Source organism: Rhinopithecus roxellana, chromosome 12 (assembly GCF_007565055.1).
Source record: "Rhinopithecus roxellana isolate Shanxi Qingling chromosome 12, ASM756505v1, whole genome shotgun sequence".
Lineage (NCBI taxonomy): Eukaryota > Metazoa > Chordata > Mammalia > Primates > Cercopithecidae > Rhinopithecus > Rhinopithecus roxellana.
Window position 1 is genome coordinate 21,662,390 of NC_044560.1, and position 9,479 is coordinate 21,671,868.

Here is a 9,479-nt window from a genome sequence, read left to right on the forward strand (position 1 = left end):
AAAGACAGGGTCCTTGTCACATGCCCATGAAAGATTAGGTTCGCAGACCAATTTGAAGGGTGAGAATAATAGCATTTATTGGACAAAAAGGTAAATAAAGGGGGAACAGGGACTCAGCAGAACAAGAGTCCCCCCAGTATAGGCTTCCCGCCTCACAGAATAAATCCTAGTTTCCAACCAGGAAGAGGAGTGGCCAGGCTCCTCCCTGCTACAAACAGCACGAACTCCTGTGGCTCCACTTCAGTGTGCATTCCCAGTGAGCAGGCTGGCTGGAGTTTCTCTGAGGACGCCCTGCCACCTGGCTGTCTCACTGAGAGTGTGTCAGGTTCACTGGAGAACAAGAGGGGGAGGCAGGGCGATGCCAGGGATGCAGAGAGACCAGGGGTCAGGTTCCCAGAGCTGCCAGGACAGGGGACCACAGACTGAGAGTCTTCACCAACAGAAATGGGTTCTCTCATGGTTCTTGAGGTCGGACATCAGAGATCAAGGCATGGGCAGGGCTGGCTCCCTTGAGGCTCCATGGGAGGGTCTGTCCAGGCCTCTCCAGCTCCTGGTGGTTTTTGGCAATTCCTGGGGTTGCTCAGCTTGCAGACCCATCACCTGATCTCTGCCTTCATTGTCACATGGCGTTTTCTCTCCGAGAGCGTGTCCACTTCTGTGCCAGGTTTCCTCTTTGTATAAGATGTTTGATGAACGCTTACCCTGTCCCTTGGTAAAACAGTAAGGAGGACTTTATTCAAGACCACTGCAGAGGAAGAGGGAGACTGAGATCAATGCCAAATGCAATGAAGACACCTGGGATTTGCGGTCTGGGAGCCCATGAGGGGCTGGTGGATGGAAGCACCAAGAGGAGACTCCGGGGACAGGGACTCTCACTGTGGACTCAGCAGGGCTCCTGCTGCAACTGGGTTGCAACTGGGGGTGGCCAAGGCAGGCAAAAGCTTGGTCAATGAGAGAGACCTTGTCAGGCACACACTTGTGTCCTTGGACATTGACCATTGACATTTGATTTGTCCTTTAGCACTGACCTTACACATTTGATATGACCTTTGACATGGACTTTCACATTTGATTTGTCCTTTGGCATTGACCTTAAACACTTGATTTGTCCTTTGACATTGACCTTTGACATTTCTTATTAGAGTAAGGCCTACCCTCAGTGACCTCTTGTTAACTTGATGATCTGCAAAGATCCAATTTCCAATAAGGTCACATTCTCAGATACTAGCGGTCAGGATTTTGACATCTTTTAAGGAGACATAACTCAACCCATACAAAAGGGTATCTTTACCTTACAAAATCCAGCTAGGAGCATTGGCAGCAGGTCAGGCTCCCTAGAAACAGAGCCTGAGAGATCTTCTGACCTGGGGAGAAGTTACTGTCAGAATAAACCTATAAAAGAGGGAAGGAAGGAACCTGGAGGTAGAGGAGACCTTCATCCCACCTCAAGCCAGGATGACTCAGGCCTTGGCCTGATCTCAAAGGAGAGCCCAGAGCCCAAACTACTCTACAGGGTGCTCCACCATTGCTGCAAGGGGACCTTTGTACCTTTATCAGTCAGTCCTGGAGCGGGGTCAGCCTCCCCGTCAGGTGGCTTCTGCAGCGGAGAGCAATTCTCCTGGGAGCTGAGGGACAGCTGAGAGACCTCAGGAGTCACAATACACTGGGGGCCGGTCTCAGGCCTGGCGAGGGAGATGGAGCAGGGCACAGCTGAGCAGGGCACGGTGGGGTGGGGCAGCACGGTGCAGCCCATGAGTGTGGCAGCAGAAACGATGCTCCAGGTGGTCACCTGGGCCGGCCTTGCTGCTGCACTGGGAGCTGCTGGCTCCTGTCCTCTCCGACCCCATACATCTCGCAGAGAACTAATGCCCTTTAATGAAATCAAGCGACAGTGACAAAAGCCCTAATTGTATGTCTTCTTCATTCTCCAGCTGCAGCTGCAATGCCCTTAGGACATTTGCTTTGGCCAAGTGCAATTTATCTGAACTGAAAAGGAGCAGCAAGAGGCAGCCACAACTCGGAGCTCCATCGGCAGAGCAAGAACCTCAGGTTTCTCAGTATTTTGTTTGTCCTGTGTGTTCCCACGGGATGTCATCACTGCAGTTCAGGGGTGGTGATCAAACTTGTTTCTTTGGTGGACAGTTTCTCATAATCTAACCCCAGCAGCAATTCCAAATTACTTTAAATCGAAGGAAAGAAATATCTCTTTTGTTTCCTTCTTTTGAGGTTGGGCAGAAGAAACTTTGTTGCAAAAGAACTTTAAAAAAAACACCCTTAAGGGGTTGCATTACTTGAAATGTCACAAAATAACCTTTATGTTGGACACTTTAAATAAAAGAACGCTCTGTGAATAGGTGGGGGAGGATGGAGAGCAGGTGAAGACATTTTATTAATTACTGTTTTAAAATCTTTAAAAAAAAAATTTCTCCAAACCATAAGGCAGAATGACCCTAAATCTTTGGAGGATAAAATCCTGGGCTAACTTAAAAAAATTCTTCACATACTTGCGCTGCTCGGTTTCCATGGGAACTTAAAGAGGAACTCTATGATGCCTGGAGAACATCTATTTTTACATTAACCCTTCGTATCACAAACAAAGGAAGAATAGACAAGAGAGGGAGAGATGGAGAGGGGCAGCTTAACCATCTTCACTTGTGCTTTAAAGACCTCACAAGTGCAGTTGGGCTGGAGGACAAGCCCGCCAACATCATCTGAAAACGGAAAGCAGCCTGGTATATTTCTTCCCTTTAGAATGACACTCGGGAAAAGTAATTAACATGAATATCGTTAAGTCTGTTATTTGCACCACAAAGACAATTGCAACTCAGGGAGCGGCATTTTCATCCCAGGATCTGTGAGCCTCGGAATGGGGGCTTTGATCCTGGGGGCAGTGAGAAACGTGTGTATGCGGGTCAAGATTCTGGATTTGCACCTGGGCTCACGGCCAGCCTTACGCCACTGGGTCTGGGTTCACTGCGGTTCTGAGTCCCCTGGGAAGGGCCTGGAAGCTGTCAGTGGGTGAACAGAGTCGCCTCTTAGGAAATAGTGTTAACCACCACCTATATTGGGGCCAGCCTGTTTCAGAGGCTCCTAGTGAAGGTAAATTTAGGCCTCTTTCCTTTCTGAGAAACGGAAAGGCATAACTTGTGAGAAGGAACAAAGGCTTCAGCAACGGTGGCTGCAAAGTGAGGATACAGCCTCACTTACGTTTTTAAACTGTCCCAGTGTTGTGGGGGAGAAAAACCATCACCACAACAAAAGCAGTAACCTTGGGGAGTAAACACAAGTGGGTTTTCCCCTAAAATAAACCTATTTTTAAAATAATACATGAATCCAACGGCAACAGGAAGCTGATGAAGCTAAATGTGAGCACCTGTTTTTTCCTACACAAGAAACGAAAATAAACTCACTGTAATGAAAATCAAGTGCAGAAAAATGATTGCCTAATTAATGGAATGCTTAACTGATTAGTTGTGCTTCCTAAATGTCTCTGATGTCTTTTCTATTGATTGACAGTGCAGAAGAAAAAAAAAGACAGAAGGAGGCAGCCTGGCCAATCCAGCTGGCCTCGAAAGGGTCAGAGATGGAATGTCAAGAGGAGTTGGTCAAGTGCTTCACTCCGATGAATAGGTCCTCCAGCACTTTGGGGACAAGGCTGCCTCTGCTGCCAACTCTGTCCCTGCCTTTCTCTGATCCTTGGAGGAGGAAGTGACTGGATGAGAGCCGGCAGATTGGGCTCAGGGTGATTTTCTGAAACATTGCTAAATTGCCTGGGATAATAGAAGACATGAGCCATGTACCCATCCTGTTCAGCCCTAGTGACAATTGCTAATCTCCCCTCTATTTGATTAACATTGTATTCTCAGCTAGACTGTAAGTTCCATGAGGCCAGGGACCAATCATGTCTGGTCCCCAGCTATCACTTCATGTTGAGTACTTATCCACGGCTGATACAAAGTAAGCACTCAATACACATTGGCTGAATGAAATAAATGTTTGAAAAGAAGAGCAGGATGAGTATAGTGTTTTTTTTTTTTTTTTTTTTTTTTTTTTTTTTTTTTTCTATCACTCCTGTAATAGATTACTGCAAGATTGTAGTGAAAATAGCCCAGGTTTATTATCTCATTGTTCTGGAGGTCAAAGTCTGAAATGGGTCTCTCTGGGCTGAAATCAAGGTGGCAGTGAAAGGAGTTAGCCAACTTGCTTCAGGCAGACATTAAGGGAAGGGTCCCTAGAGAACCTCTGACCTGTCCCACAAGTGCTTATACCAGATGTTTTGTGAAGATAAAGGAATTTGCACAGTGGGGCACACAGTGGACTAAGGGCCTGTATGCACACAGGGGTGATGGGGTAGAGCCACCAGGAATTTGTGCCTTATACAAATAGGGAACCTGGCCCCATGTGTGTGTGTATACACACACACACACACACACACACACACACACCCTCACACCCTGGTATTCAATTGGGAATGGGGCAACTGGGAACCTGCTTTCAGGAACCCTCTCTTTGCTGTGAGCTTTCCTTTCATTTAATAAAGTCTATTCCACTCAGTCTTCAAGTGTTTGTGTGCCTAATTCTTCCTGGTTGTGAGACAAGAACCTGGACCTAGCTAAGGAAAGAAGTAAAACATCCTGCATCAGCAGCAGAGCTGCATTCCTCTGGAGACAAAGGGGGAGAATCTACCTCCTTGCTCTTTCCAGCTTCTGGGGGTCTCCTACATTCCTGAGCTGGTGGCCCCCTCCATCTTTAAAACCAGCATCATTGAGCCAAGTCTTTCTCATGCTTCTCTTTCTCTGACTGTTTCTTCCGATTTCCTCCTCCACTTTTAAAGACCCTAAAGACTACTTTGGGCCAATGTGGGTCATTCATGATCCTCTCCCCAGCTCAAGGTCAGCTGAACAGCCTTAATTCTATCTGCAATCTTTATTCTCCTTTGCTATGTAAGGTCACATATGTGAGGTTCCAAGAATGAGGACATAAACATCTTTGGGGGAGCATGATTCTGCCAACCACAAATACCATCAGACAAAATGGGATTTCCCTGAAAGAAAAAAGAAAGTGATTATATTGAGATGCTGTTTTGCTCATTTTTATGTTGTCTGCAGGGTCAAACAGAGGGTTTCTGTAGCAGGTGTTTGGTTAATAAATGTTTGTGGAATAGATTCATACCCTATACTCATCTATCAAAAAATGACCACCTGGTATGTTCTCCTGATAGTTCAGACTCATTAGAACAGAAAGGGAGCACAAAATAGAACTCTGCCTCTCTAACTACATTTTAGACTCCTTGGTGATAGAAACCAACCCACAGTCATGATAACTAGCTAACATTCAGAGAGCACTCTCTAATCTGCAAGACGCTTTGCCAGCCTTAACCCGCTGGATCTTCTTTCTCACCCAGTGGGTGGTAATTACTGTTTCCATTTAGCAGAAGGGGAAATGGAAGTCAGAAGACATTGATTAACTCAGCCAAGATCTAATAGCCGGTAAATGTCAAGGCCATGTCTTATTGATCTACACCGATAGCCCATCCACCCTGCCACACTGCCTCTCTCTGAATGGAGATAAAACAGCAGCCAATCTTTTGTTGTGTGATACGGACTAAAAAATGCTAAAGGCAAGACCAGTCATTTTCAGGTGTTAGAGAAAGGTCTGTGGCAGGGCAGAGCATGAAGAAAGGGAAAAATGTTGCCTAAGGGAGGGGACAAGAGTAGCAAGACGATGCTTGTGTCCTGGCTGAGAACCCAAGGGCTCTCTGTGCTTGAATTCCAACCTGCCATGTCTAAGTGGCTCATCCCACTCCATCCAGATACTGTGTGTTCCATCTCATTTGCAGCTACTTCTTTAACACCCAACTCGTCCACTTGTCAAGTCCAGTAGGCATGAACTCCTGGAGGCCTTGTGCATCCTGAATTTCTGGCACATTCATGGTGATCAGCACATCAGTTTTTGTGGAAACCACCTAAGCATCATTTTCCTTGTTTATTCCATTTGGAGCTGATTGTGTCCAAAAGGAGAGTGGGAGGGAAGGAAGGAGGAGGAGGGAAGAGGGAGAGAGAACATAACAGATTCATCATGGCCTTTGGGTTCTGTTGTTGCTGTTTTTTTGAAACTGATTAGAGCAATCTCTTGACTTCTGAAGAAAAACATTTGAGAATCTTTCTTCACCTCCCTGTTTTCTCTGTGGCCCAGATTTTTCCTTCTTAAGGTTTTCTAAAAGAATACATACAAGAAACAGCAGGAAATAAAACCCCAAGATATGAAAGTCAGTCTGACTTGCCCTTACCTAACCTTAGTCGGTAATATCTGAAATGGGGATATTTCAATTATCCAGGCTTCCTCTCTCTTCCAGTGGCAGAGCCCCACTGACTGTGCAGGGAATAATACACATTCTACGATGGTGGCAAGTATGGATTGAGCACTGGGCTCGGCCCAGACATTAGTGCTCAAATGCGTTGATGGTGAGGAGTTATAAAGAAATTGAAGACATATCCTTGCCCTTGAGAAGTAATTTAGTTGGGGGGAAAAAGGCTCCTAGTGATCCATGAAATGAGTAGAGGACAATTAAAGATTTAGTCGCCAACGTGTAATTGTAACATAAACTGCATACAGCAGAATGGTGGAAATAATTAAAAAGAACAGGATTACGATAATTCTGAAGTCATCCCGAGATAAGACTAGGCAGCCAAAGTTTCTATTGGTAGACTGGTCCCCTCATGCAGAATGTTAACGGCCACAGGCAGGCTGGATGTTGGACCCAGAGATGACCAAGCAAAGGAGATGGATAAAGCCCCTGTCCACATGGGGCTCATGGAAAGAGAATGGTAATAAGCCTCATGAATGAAGAATGGGGGGTACTGAGAGAGAATGGAGAACCTGCCATGGGGAAGAGAAGGGTTCAGAGCTGCCTCACCCCATACACACACCCATCACTTCTCTTTGTGATTATTCCCCAGCAATGATCATAACTTGAAATAACCTCCTTTGTTGACTTGTTTCTTGAAGCCACCATCCCCCTCACTAGAATGAAAATTAAGTGAGGTTAGAGAGCTTCTACTGCACGTTCTTCACAGTGCCCCTGCCTCCAGCACAGTTTAAAACACATGACCTGGGCTTAAAATTATTTGCTGTGTGAATGAAAGTATCACGAGATTATTAGGGATGCATTGTGTTCATCACATCATTAAATTGTGTTTGTTATGAAATGCATTATCAATGTCAGGTCTTTTCAATCCAATAGAAGCCATAGACATACAAACATTTTTATAATACAAATTTTTAAAGAGACATGAACATGGATGACTGTTGGTCACTGTAACTGCACTTTCACTAATGGCAACGTCTACCTCTTTTTATTTTTATTTTCTTAATTTTTTTGCTAGTTTTTGAGACTGAGTCTTGCTCTGACACCCAGGTTAGAGTTCAGTGGCATGATCTTGGCTCACTGCAACCTCTGCCTCCCAGGTTTAAGTGATTCTCCAGCCTCAGCCTGCCAAGCAGCTAGGATTACAAGCATGCACCACCACACCCATGTAATTTTTCTGTTTTTCACAGAGACGGGTTTTCCCCAAATCGCCCAGGATGGTCTTGAACTCCTGACCTCATGTGATCCACCCTCCTCGGCCTCCCAAAGTGCTGGGATTACAGGTAAACTTTTTGGTTTTTCTTAATCGACGTTATCACCTCAGTGCAGTCTAACACTGCTCAATTTTTCATGCTCTCTTTATAGGATAGGGTCTGTGCCACTTTAAACACGAAATTAAAGCAACTGAATTTTTAGAAGGAGAAAACTTGGTTACTCCTTGCTTTGATATAAATTGCATTGCGTGTTGGGGCCCCTGCCCTCCCCCTTGGTGCACCAATAGATGCCCCACCGGGGCTGAGCAGATTCCACGTGGATGTGGGATGGCAGTGTGACTGCACAGTTCTCCCATTTCCTTTTTAAATCACGGGAAGAAGGCACTGAAACAAAACATCTTTTATTGCCTGTGCTCCAAATGCACCACAGGGAATGTTTACCAAGGGGCTTTTAACACAAATATTTTCAGAGATTTCCATGCAGTTGAGGTCCTAGACTATTTGGATTTGAGTAGATGGAGCAAATTGATCTATAAACTACATGCTTTAGTAATTACCTGCAATATCCCAGGCTTTCTGAATTCCATTTCTCTTTCCCTGGCATGATGTGATATCCCCAACAACTGAATTGCTTCTTGGCAATGTGTTGGCTGTTAGCTGTGAAAAGTCAGTACAATTCCAAATGTGTGGGTCAGTGGCTTTATTAAGACTCATGACCTCATGCAGGAGGCCCAGGCAGACTTGAGGCAGCTGAAGCTGGAACAGCTACATATGCTTCTAATATGGAGCCCCCTGAATTCTAGTTATTTAAGAAAATGCTCGCTCGCTCTCTTTCTCCCTCCCTCACACACACACACACACACACACACACGCACACACACATATCCACTCAGACTGAGCTGGGTCATGACAAGCCGACACCACTAATTTCATCTCCAAGTTTTTCAGTTTGTCACGTCAGGCAGCAGCTAATAAGTGCACTTGAAGATGGAAATTCATTGAACATCTTTACCCAAATCAGTGGATTCTGTGTCTGCCATCACTTCATTTAACATCTCATTAGGAAAGATGGCATCACCAGCCCATCCAAAAGCAGCCTCATTATCTCCCTTCATGGCTTCTGCCCCTGACACAGTCGTGTAGGGACCCTGTTTCCATCAGGCCTCTGATGGGCCCTGCCTCCTTCTCCTGCAGGCTCCACTCCACCCCGTGGATAGGGAGCCTGGTTGTGGACTCCTGGTGGCCTTGGAGTTACAGGAACAGACTGTGCCCTGGGTCTTCCTTGCACTGGAAAGCTCCCTCTCTATAACTTCAGAGGGAGAAGACTCTTAGTAACCTAAAATACTAAAATACATGAGATTGGAGGAACCGACTCTGCTTTGTTCATTCCTACTCAGAGACATCTCCAGGGAGCCAGGCCATGGGGGAATGTGGGGCTGGACTGCTAGGAAACTTAACAACTGAGTTCAGACTTGGAACTGTCCTCTCTTCTCCAACACAGCAAAGGTCAATCGAATTTACGCTAAGTACTTACCAAAACTCTAAACCAAAAGAAGGCACTCCGTGTACCTGAAGTAGAGGCACATGCTAGGAGGAGGCAGAGCTGTGGACATGAAGGGCTCCAGGGTAAGAGTCTACTGGAAGTGGCAGGGATCTGGTTTCTAAAATTGACAGGGACCCAGGCACCCCACATAGCAGGACACCCCAGCTAGATTCATGGATGAAACCTGGAGCGAGTGTAAGGAGGCCGGGAAGAGCCGGTCCCAGTGTGGGCAGAGCAGTCACGTGGTCCAGACTTGGGCTAAGCTGCCCATTGCCCTATGACTGCACCTGTGCTCTCCCCAGCATCTTGACAGGCTGGAGCAGGGGCCTCCAATGCAGCGTGGTTCTGACGAGGA

The 9,479-nt window shown here is 46.1% G+C and overlaps 1 long non-coding RNA gene across 1 annotated transcript; it reads right to left on the minus strand.

Moving 5' to 3' along the window:
- Nucleotides 1–1,356: 1,356 nt before the first annotated feature.
- Nucleotides 1,357–9,144, minus strand: LOC104661339. Its single transcript, XR_747837.2, has 4 exons — nt 9,116–9,144; nt 8,139–8,373; nt 1,549–1,986; nt 1,357–1,392 (listed from the first exon to the last, which is right to left on the minus strand). It is a non-coding gene; the product is annotated as an uncharacterized LOC104661339 (long non-coding RNA).
- Between the last annotated feature and the right edge of the window lie 335 nt (nt 9,145–9,479).